This window comes from Triticum urartu, unplaced genomic scaffold (assembly GCF_003073215.2).
Source record: "Triticum urartu cultivar G1812 unplaced genomic scaffold, Tu2.1 TuUngrouped_contig_9741, whole genome shotgun sequence".
Lineage (NCBI taxonomy): Eukaryota > Viridiplantae > Streptophyta > Magnoliopsida > Poales > Poaceae > Triticum > Triticum urartu.
The window spans coordinates 1-11,809 of NW_024120815.1; the positions used below are offsets into that span (position 1 = coordinate 1).

The window sequence follows — 11,809 nt, forward strand, 5'->3', positions numbered from 1 at the left end:
GCCAAAGGATATAATCCGGCTGTCCGGAGACCCCCTAATCCAGGACTCCCTCACCCACCCTCGTCGACATGAAGGCGAAGGTCTCTGCTCTAGAGGGGTCTCTCGCGTCCGATGGAGCGTTTTGTCGCTCCATTGTTGGTGCTTTACAGTACCTGACGCTGACTCGACCCGACCTGCAGAACGCTGTTAAGCAGGTGTGCCTCCATATGCATGCTCCACATGACTCCCACTAGAGCTTGGTGAAGCGTATTCTCCGGTATATACGCAGCACCATGTCTTTGGGGCTCACCCTGACGGACTCCGCCTCCACCGACCTCGTGGCCTACTTGGATGCCGACTGGGCTGGCTACCCCGACACTCGATGCTCCACATCAGGCTACTGCGTCTACCTTGGGCCCTCATTGATCTCTTGGTCATCGAAGTGGCAGTCCACAGTCTCCTGCTCCAACGCTGTAGGGGATATAACTATTGAATAGAAACCGCCCAGGAGGGGCTGGGTTATACACATAAGGAGTTATCCATATTGAAGCCCATGAAGACAAGGAGCATGGCGCTTTACTATAGAGATCTAAAGGCCCAAGGCCCAAAGGCGGATTAGGGCCTGTAGACATAAACCGCCATCTGGTGTGTAACTTGTATTGTAAGATAGGAAAGGGAAGGAGACCGAGCCGGACACGTTTATGAAAGAGACCGAGCTGGTCACGTTTATGAGTCGGCCGGGATTCTATAAACCACCGGGCGTCAACCTGTGTATATAAAGGGACGACCCGGAGGTGGTTCAAGGACAGAGAACAACAACTCGAGAGCCAGGAAAAGCGGATTCGCTCCCTGGTTATCGAAACCCTAGCAATCCCATCAACTAGAGTAGGCTTTTACCTTCACCGCAAGGGGCCAAACCAGTATAAACTCCTTGCGTCCTTTGTCCCGCTTTAACCCCTTTAAGATAACTACGTTGCGATGGCTCCACGACTAATTCCTCACACTAGGACATCTGCCGTGACAAACCCATGACATTTGGCGCCCACCGTGGGGCTATCGCACGATGGTTTCAAGTTCTTAGAGGGCAGCTTCAAAGGGCTCAAGGGATATGTTGCGGGCCGGATGACCAAGAGTCGTCGCAGCAAGCTCTACATCGATGACGCGGGCTAGGGCCCTGAGGCCGGCTCGATTGAGTACGGGTACCGGGTCCCCTTTGGCAGTATACACGTCTTCATTGGCAAGATCGGCGAACCGGGCCCTGAGCCGTACATCTGCACCAACATCATCGAAACGGCTCAGCGTGCAAGACCTGCCCGGGTTCGGCCTGCCATGAAGCATGCCTTCGTGGGAGTCATCCACGGAGCAGAATCTAGGGGGCGGATCAGTATCTGGTGGTGAAACCGTCGTTTACTCTGATGACGAGTCATCGACCGGAGAGACCGAGTCATTGTATCAACTGCAAGATGGCCGGATTGGTGGTGGTTCCGACGGCGACAGTATTTCGGACCCATTTGATCCGCCGAGCCGAGTTGCGATCTTCATGGCCGGTACACACTCGGCGCAGCATTCTTCAACCGTATCAGCAACGACCTCCGGGTCAGCGGCGGGGGGGCCCCCTTCATGCGACGCTCTACGTCAGGCTACTGCATCTACCTTGGGCCCTCGTTGATCTCTTGGTCCTCGAAGCGGCAGCCCACGGTCTCCCGCTCCAGCGCCGAGGCAGAGTATCGCGCCGTGGCCAACGCCGTGGCCGAGTGCTCTTGGATACGTCAGCTGCTCCAAGAGTTGCTTTGTGATGTTCACAAGGCCACTCTTGTCTATTGCGATAACGTCAGCGCGGTCTACCTCTCCGCCAACCCGGTGCACCATCGACGGACGAAGCATATTGAGCTCGACATTCACTTCGTGCGCGAGCAGGTTGCCCTTGGTCGTGTTCGAGTTCTCCATGTGCCGACGTAGCAACAGTTTGTTGATGTGATGACTAAGGGATTGCCTACTCCCGTCTTCGAGGAGTTTCGGTCCAGTCTCTGTGTCTCCAGCGACGCTTCGACTGCGGGGGGGTGTTGAGTATGTGTTTTGTATTGCACGTGTATTGGAGTTGTGGCCCACATCCTAGTCCTCCTAGTCTTGTATAGTTGAGGTAGAGGCCTTCCCTTGTAATATATATACATGCACCAGCACCCCATCAATACAACGATTATTGTATTGCAAATCATCTCTCTATAGCTTCCGCGAGAGGCACGATTGTGCTTTCGCGAGAGCCATGCCCGTGCCTCTCGGAAAGGAAAAAATGCGTTTTCTGTTTTTTTTTCTTTCACGAGAGTCATGGTTTTGCTTCCGCAAGAGGCACGGTTATGCCTTCACGAGAGTCACGGCCGTGCCTCCTCGGAAATGAAAAAACGCGTTTTTTTATTCCTTCCGCAAGAGTGACGGTTTTGCTTCCGCGAGAGACACGGTTGTGATTTCGTGAGAGGCATGGATGTGCCTCTTTCGGAAAGGGAAAAAACCCATGCTCCCGGTTCGGTTTTTTCGTCAGTTTTTTTCATGAGAAAAAGTTCGTCAAAACCTATCAACATGGTATCTAGTTTTGAATATCTCAACGCGAGGAATCCCACGGTGAAAGCGGTTCGGGATTTGGACGCACGGTTTGAGAGATAAAACGTTTTGAATAAACGGGTCTACGAAAAAAGGAAAAACTCTCAGGTTGCGACAAGTGGCATGCTGCATGTGCGCCACTTGTCTCAACCAGGAAAATTGTAATGATCTTTGCAACAAGTCCTCCTTAATTAGTGATCTCAGGCTCTCCAATGGGAGACCTCATGTTTGACGTTCTGTGCGCCATTTTGATATTTTGTTGATTTTGAAAAAAAAAACTTAATCAATTTTGGGAAAAAATTAGGGATTTTAAAATAGTTCATCGATTTTCATAAAAAGATTGAAGAATTAGAAGAAAGTTCTATTATTTTGTCAATAGTCATGAAATTGAAAAAAGTTTGAATTTTGAAAAAAGTTAACAAAAACATCAGGAAGATTTCACGAACTGGAAGAGTAAGTTTGCGAATTAAGAAAACAAAAAGAAGGAAAAAAAACCAAAAAACAATTATAGAAAAAATGGCCTAAAATAAAACAAAAATCTAGAAAGAAAATGAAAAGAAAAGGAATGAACTGGGCACAACAAAGTGTGCTGCCGCGGTGGTTATCTCCGTCTTGACTAATCAAGGAGGTTTGGAGTTTGAATCTCCACAACACAATCCTATTTTTTTTAAGTTAGAAGGAAGAAAATAAAAGATAATGGGCCGATGTCAGAACGGTGGGTGGGTGTGAGCCAAATTGTATCGGGCGCTGAAGGGTGAAGGCACCGAATAGGAATCACCAATTCACCACCTCCGATAGTGCGCTGGTTGTCGCATAATGTACACCCCGCTTTTGACTATGTGGCCTATGCTAATTTTTGCCTCGCTTTTTGAAACACAATTCAACAGGTTTTTTGTACTTTCGGCCCTTTCCTCTTAATATACTTTTTTACGTTCTTCAAAAATATATCAGAAATGCAAAAATTGTTGGAAAATTTGAAAATAAATTCAAAAAATATACACCAATTAAAAAAATCTTCGCAAGATTTGGCAATTCAAATCGTTTTTTTGGATTCACAGAAGTTTTGAAGATTCCAAAAATGTTCAAAAATCTGAAAAAATATACTTGAGTATGAAAAATGTTTGTCAGCTGCAAAAATTCTTGCAATCTAAATTTGTTTTTGCAAATAAAAAATGTTCATGAATCTGAAGATAATATCAATAGTTCTAAAAACGTTCCCAAGTTTTTTAAAAAATCACGCACGTAAAAAAATATTCTAAATTTATATAACGTCCCTGAATAGTTTTTCATCGCAAATTAAAAAAATGCTTACGAATTTTAAAACATCATGGATTCCCAAATTGTTCATGAATTTCAGAATATTACACAATTTAATAATATTCTTGAATTTTCAAAATGGTCTAGATTTTAATAACGTTTAGAAATTAAAATATGACTGTGAATGTGAAAAAATAGAAAAATAAAATAAATTAGCAAAAGGACAAAAGTAAAAGAAAATGAAAAAAACCATAAGAAGCCAACGGAGTGGCGCGCACGGGCCAGAAGGTTCTTGAAACAAAAAACAGGCTCACTAAAGTTATAGAACCTTCATCAAACAAAAAACAGGAAGCACACAAATGTGCCACCCCATGTAGTGTCAGCATCGTTGAGGAGGTGCGCGTGTGCGCACTACTTGGGGCATTATGTGTGGAATGGGAATCATGAAAAGGAACAGAGCTCCTAATCAAAGCCATACATGGTAAAAAGTGAGCAAACACGCACCCACTCAACGCTTATGTGGGATGTTCCATAAGTAGACAGCTAGCAGTGCACCTGCTAATTGTAGACTTCTTTGTAAAAAAAGAACTTATAGGCTATCGAAATTTGTTTTTCAAATTTGCTAAAACATTCAAAACTTTTTTACAAATTAAATTCACAAGTGCTCGGGATTTCGAAAAAGGTTTGTGAATTTTAAAATAAGAAAAGGAAAAGGGAAAATTGAAAATTGTATTATTATGGAAAAACAGGAAGAAAACCGAATGGAAGTCATGAAAAAGAAAGAAAAAACCGGTAATAGAAGGTTAACCTTCCCAAAACACGTGCAAAGCACACTAAGAAAAAAAGGGTTAATGTGCCAGCCATATAACTCTCCAGCGCGCGATGAGGGTATGTGTTCCGTTGCTATCAAGGGACCTAGGCGGTAAATAGGAATCATTAGAAGGAACGGACAAAGGTTCTTGATAGTGACCAAAGCGAGTGACTCTTTCTATATGAGTGTCCAAATGGGCTAGCCAGCGAGCAGCCCATTAACATGTCATTTCCTTAAAAAGAATATGAAACATAATACAATGCATCATTAATATACTTATAAAATGAAACTTCACATTTTCTAAAAAATATACATATAATTTTGAAATTTGCTCTACGTATACAAATATTCAGGTAACATATACAATGTTCATGTGTTGAAGAAAATTCTTCATATTGAAAAGTGTATAAATAGCTTTTAAATGTTTGTCTAATTTAAAAAGTACCAACTTTTAAAAATGTTTCTCACAACTTGAAAGAACTGCCAATTTGTTGAAACGTTGTGCTAACTTAAAAGGTGTTCTTAATTTTTAAAATCACATAAACTGAAAAGGTTAACATACCCTTTTGTTTTTCTAAAATCATGTGATTCAAAATAATGTTCATGTGTTTATCAGAAAATATATTTATATCACTTTTAAAGTAAATGAAAACCAAGGAAAAAAATAGTAAGGATAAGTGAAAAGATAAAAGAAGGAAAAATAGGCCAAAACAGGGGGGGGGGGGAAGAGGAAGAAACAAAATAGTGACATTTTCAACACCAAGTGGTATATAGCAATATGGCTTTAAACTTGACATTTACAATATTGCCAGGGAACTCTTAAATCTGAAGCATTTTTAAAATTTCTTCCTCAGTATGCAGACAAAGTTCTGCGAGGCATTCACATTGTTGTGGGCCAGTTTGGACCGTTTCCAGCCTATTTGCAATAGGAGGGGAAACCCTGATATTTTTTGGACGCGTCTAGGGAGCGGCTGACTGCTCCCTAGTGTTCCCGAACGGCTGCCAGAAAAGAAAAAGATTTGGTCCTCACCGTTCCAGAAAAGGAAAGTGCTCCACGAGTAGCAACATATGCGTTCTAACCCAATAAACCACGCGTCGTACGCGGCCTCCAAGCCATCATGTGCCCTCCCATGCCCTCCTGGCCACCAACTTCTTCTCCCCATGCCCTACTTGCTCCCACCTTCCTCCCCATTAAACTAGGGGTTTTCAGGTCTGGATCTCCATCGCCAGAGCTGCCATGGCAGATGAATCAATGTGTAATAACAATTGCTACAAAAAAGAAAGAAAGAGCGAGCACAAACATATCAGAAAGTACCCGACAGAACCAAAATAGGGTGAAAAAAAGAAGTGATCACTTCTGCCTCCTGTTCAGATCCTCCCCCTCCTTAACTTTCCCTTTCCCCTCTCACCAAATTTCTCCTTGCAAAAATAACTTCTTCATAGTTGAAGAGAGCATAAACAGAGATAAAAAAATAGGGAGATCTGGTACATGTGCAACTGATTTTCATGCAACTTCATCATGGGACTAGCCAACTTTTGCAACAATGTGTGCAACAAAACACAGAAAATGTGCCAACATATAGGAGAGAGGACATAGAGAGTCTTATTTCACACATAATTCAGAAGAACCAATGTAAATGTAGCAAAAAAAAGAAAAGAAAAGAAAAGTATATTGTAGGTACTATGAAAACATAGCCACCAACTAGACAAGAATCTGGTTTGCATTTGTTTTTACCTTTGATCTTTCCACACACTAGTATACATGACTTTGTAGCTTAGAATTGTGAGCAAAAATCTACAGCAGCTCATCCACCCCCATACCCTGTAAAACCTACATATGATACAAAAAAGAATCCTGGGAAGAAATGAACCAACTCTCGCTTGTGTTTGTGCAACTTAAAGTACAAGTGTGCAAATTGACAACACTCCCATATCCATCTACTTGTGGTGTTTGGATTTCAGTAGTTGGCATCTTCAACTCGTATAGAAGTAGAAGATGCCAACTCATATAATTTCATATTCATTTTGGTTTTAGCTAAACTTCTGTATGCAGAATTTGAAAAACACTTTATGCTGGTTGTTGTACAACTTCATCATCTATTTTGCATAATTGTAAGTACTCCTGGATGCAATTCATGTTGCAGGTTTCTACAACTATGCAATGAATTTTGAACTGATGAACATGAATTTAGCATGTCTGAACACAAAATGAAAAATATTGAATTTTAAAAGATTATAATCTACCAAATAAGTAGTGCAACTACATTCAAGTGCATCTGGAAACCTAGAAAATCATATTCATGTGAACACATGAGGATGCCAACTACAAAATGGTTCTTGTGCAACTAAAGAAGTTGAAGATGTCAACTCATGTGGCATTGCCGTGCAACTATTAAAAAAGGTTGGGGATGCCAACTATCGATTGGTTCTTGTGCAACTAAAATTGTTGTGGATGCCAACTCATGTGATATTGTTGTGGGACTATTTAAAAAGTTGAGACTGCCAACTCCCAAATGGTTCTGGTGCATCTATGAAAGTCTAGGGTGCCAACTCGTACGATATTGTTATGCAACTATTTGAAAAGTTGAGGATACCAACTCCTAATTCATTCTTCTGCAACTATAAAAGTTCAGGATGCCAACCCAACACCTAGCTGGTTCTTGTGCAACTGTGTAAAATACCACATCCTAGGTTTCTTTGTGTAGAAAAAAATAAAAGAAAAAAGCCTAATGCCATTTCATGTTACCTCAGCAGCTACTTCAGGCGATGTGCCGGCTCCATCTACAACTCGAACCTGTGTGGTCGCCTTCCGTTTACACCATTTCACAAAGCGGAATTGGTAAGCAACCTAAAGGATGCATGAAAAAAGTTACTTATCTCTCTCTCTCTCTCTGTGTGTGTGTGTGTGTGCGCGCGCAAAAAAGTGACATGCACCCACACTGGTTGCTCGATACTTGCCTCATCATCCTCTGCCACCCCGTCGATATCAACACGACGCGTCTGCCGCTCGATGGGTCGTTTCGAGTTCTATCTAGAAGAATGGTTTGCAGATCCCTGCATAGAACAAACAAAACCCAGAACATGGTCAGGAAAACCCTCCAAAAAATAGTTATTATAATTGCAAAACAAAACTTCTACAAGGATAAATGAAAAACGATGAAAAAGCAAACATACCTCTCCTTCACTAGGAGCCGCATCTCCTTCTACAACCATTTTTGGTCTGTTAAAAAAAGCAAACGAACAAATTAGTCAAAGAAACCATATGCATAAAAGAGAAAAATGAGGGGAAAATTGATATCAAAGTAATGCCATAATTTAAACAAGTAATGTTGATTTTTCAAAGCACACCTACAAAATAAAACAAAATGTGTGCAACTTGATGCACTGTATGGCCAACAGGGCACACATGAGTGTGCAACCAAAAAATCTACATACACACTAACTAATCATGATTTAGTCATCTGAGCCATAACTAAACTAGCCTCCAGCCATGCAACTACATAGCCCTTTCATGTACAACTGCATAAGTATGACTAAGCCAACTAGGATATGTACTGCTTTGATTTTGCAAACTCCTATATGAACGCATACCCTTAACAACAGAGCACCCATGAGTGTGCAACCAAAAACACACACATACTGTTTAAACATGGTTTACACAGTGTATCCATCTGAGGCAATTGGTTAGCCATCACCGTGCAACTCCATAAGTTGGCTAGCCAACTGAGATATTTATATGTGTGATCCAACTACATTTGTGTTTCTGTGCAACCACAAGAACAAACTAGCCAACTGGTTACATATATGCATGCACTTATGAGAAAATAGAGAAACCACACGGATGTATTTTGAGAGGGTTGAGCAAAAACATCAGAACTATCCTCTCAGTACTCTTATGTACTCCCTTCCTTCTATTCCAACTCAAATCGCTGCTAAAAAAATCAAAAAATCACCATGCCAGATCAGACGGTTTGGCCGGAGGCAACACGCCGGAATACCTCGCTGAATCTGCGTGATATGGAGGTGAATCGCCATGAAACCCGTATCCCCTAGAACACGCACCCTCGACTCCCCCTGACGAAATAGGAACTCCCCAAATCACCGGAGTTGACCAGGTAGTCGCGGGCGACGTCTTTCGCGAAAGCTACCTCGTACTCACTGGACATCCACTGGAAATCCTAGAACCCCTCTTCGGCGAGCCAATTACGGAGGATCCCGACCACGGCAGGGGAAAAATGGGGAAGCAGGAGATGCGAGGCAAAAAAGGCGGGTGTACTGTACCTGCGCCGGTGACGAGATGCGGATCCCGCGCTCCCGCCCTTCGCCTTCGGCCGCCAACGCGGGCCGCCCTTCGCCTCCAGCTGCAATCGCGGCAGCGGTGGCCTATCCCTGCCAGATTTGGGGAAGAAATGAGACGAACATGGCTAGAAGAAAGGAAAATGGATAAGGGAAGGAGAAAGAGGCGTGGCTCACCCTTAATGCTATCCTGTGCGATGGGAACCGGCTGGACCTGGAAAGCGGTGCTTGTGGACGGGCCCAGCCACGTGCACGTGAGGCCGATGACCGCATGATCTGGGCTGATCGAGTGGCTCGTGCTCGGCCGCTCGTTTCACCAAGATAGTGCGCGTGCGCTCTGAAGTACTTAGGATATTTTTTTGGTTTACCATTTGCTGTGTGAGGTCCTGTTCGACGGAATTTACAACTGGATGCAAGTTGCGTCAAAGTGTCAACCATTCGCACAGAGACTTGGCAATCGATCGATCACCTGGGCCGCGTCCATTAACCTTGTTGTAGCGTTTTTCGGTTTTCCTGTTTCTTTTTGGTTTTTGGTTTTTTCTTTCTTCATTTTTCAGTTTATTTTTCTTCTTCCTTTCTTTTCTTTTCCTTTTGTTGTTCCTTTTTTTTGTTTCTTCTTTATTTTTCAAGTTTATTTTTCTTTTTTAAGAGTGCATGTTTTGAAAATTGTCCAAAAACTTAAAAAAATGTTTGTTTCTTAAAAAGGTTAATATTTTTTAAAATGGTCATGTTTTCCAAAATTGTTCGTAAATTTAGAAAATGTTTGCATTTAGGAAAAGCAAGAAGTTCAGAAAATGTCTCTGTCTTTAGAACTTGTTTGGAATGTTTTTGTTTGAATTTACCAAAACTTTTCAAATTATGACCGGCATTTAAAAAATATTCTTGTTTTGAAAATTTATTCACAAATTCAAAAAATGTTCTTATTTTGAAATTTTCATTCATGTATTCAATATTGTTCATGTTCGAAATTTGTTTAGGATTTTCAAAATTGTTCTCCATTCCGGAATTTGTTCTAAAAATTCAAAATATGTTCGTTATTTGGAAATTTTGTTCACAATTCGAAAAATGTTCACACGTACAAAAAAAATCGAAAATTCATCTTTTTAAAAAAAATTCAAAAACCAAAAACACAAATTTTTCAAAAAAAATCGCATTAGCAAAAATTGTTCACAAATTCAAAAAAAATGTCCACATGATTACATTTTGTTTACAAATCGATTTTTTTTTGGGAATTTCGAAAAATAATCCTGTTTACAAATTTTGTTCACAAATTCTACAAATATTTTCCTTTTCAAAATTTGTTCAATATTAAAAAAATATTCAAGTTTCAATTTTTTTTACATATTGAAAAAATGTTGGCATGTTTAGTTTTTATTCACATATTGAAAATTTTCTGCGGATTTCAAAAAATGTTTCAGTTTTGGAAATTTGGCCACATATGCAAAAAATGCTATAATTTCAAAAACAATTCACAAATTTGAAAAATGTTCATTTTTTCAAAATAAATTTTAAAATAGTATGTAATTCTGAAAAATGTTAACTTCTTCAATTTTGTTATACTTTTTCTGAAAGTGTTTGCATTTACAAGAAGTAGTTCATAATCTTGAAAAATGGCCTTGTATTCTATTTTTGTTCCTATTTGTTTTTTATTATTTTCCGCAATAACATTTGCATTTAATTTTTTTTCCTTTTTAAAAATCTTGTTTGATTATTTTAAGTTTTAATCTGCCCCGTATTGTAGTTCATATGTACATGGCTGCCCATTTAGACACATAGCCTCAGTTAGTACATTGGTTATGGACACAGTTCCTAGGCGGGAGGTCTTGTGTTTGATCCTTCGTCATAATGTTTTATGAAATTTCGCGAGCTGGTTTTATGTTTTGAGCTGCTGGTAGTTTGTTTCAGATTTGCGCCGCAGATCTTTCGTAACCGTGGCTGGCACTTCGCGAGCCTCTGTAGGAGGGCGCGAGTTCGATTCGATGGAGCCTTTCTTATTTTTGCGATATTTCATCCCGCGAAGGACAACTAATGGGGCAAAAAATGCAGCAGAGATTCGATCTCCGACCTCGTGTATCCAAACATTCGAACACAACCACTGGGCCGAACTCCCTTAGTTGTTTATTTTGAGGACAAATAGCCCTTATTATATACCAAGCCTATTATGCGTATTAATATGATAAATTGAAAATCAAAATGCATGCACAATGTAAAAACAAAAAATTCAAGAAAGTTCGTAAAATTGAAAATGTTTGTGCAAATTGAAAAATATCGTGAATATGAGGAAACTTCATGAATTTGGAAAATGTTCGCAAAATTTAGGATAAAGTTCATGATCTATGGAATTTCGCGAACTATGTTTTTGTGCTGTCGGTAGTTCCTTTCAAATTTGAGCTGCAGATCTTTCGTAATAGGTCGCGTGTCATTGTGGCTAGTGCGTGGCGAGCCTCTGTAGCAGGTCGCGGGGTCGATTTGATAGAGCATTTCTTATTTTTTGATATTTCATCCCAGGTAAGCCGAGTTCCTATACGAAACCACGACTACTTGCCGCAATATAGGTGCGAGGGAGGTTGTTACAGATCGCAAAAAAATGCGATAGAGCTAGGATTCGATCTCTGAGGGCCTATACCCAAACATTCAAACACAGCCACTAGGCTGAACTCCCTTAGCTATTTATTTTGAGGACAAATAACCTTTTGTATATACCCAGCCTATTATGCGTATTATTTTTATGACAAATTCAAAAACAAAGTAGATGCACAATATAAAAATGTGAATTTGAAGAAAGTTCATAACATTGAAAAGGTTCGTACAAACTGATTTTTTTTGTTAATTTGAAAAAAGTTTGCAAAATTTATAAAGTTCATGAAATTT

The 11,809-nt window shown here is 40.5% G+C and overlaps 1 long non-coding RNA gene across 1 annotated transcript; it reads right to left on the reverse strand.

The window, feature by feature from the left end:
- Positions 1–7,546: 7,546 nt before the first annotated feature.
- Positions 7,547–8,974, reverse strand: LOC125532370. The gene is made up of 3 exons (XR_007294063.1): positions 8,924–8,974; positions 7,817–7,862; positions 7,547–7,696 (listed from the first exon to the last, which is right to left on the reverse strand). It is a non-coding gene; the product is annotated as an uncharacterized LOC125532370 (long non-coding RNA).
- Positions 8,975–11,809: the final 2,835 nt, after the last annotated feature.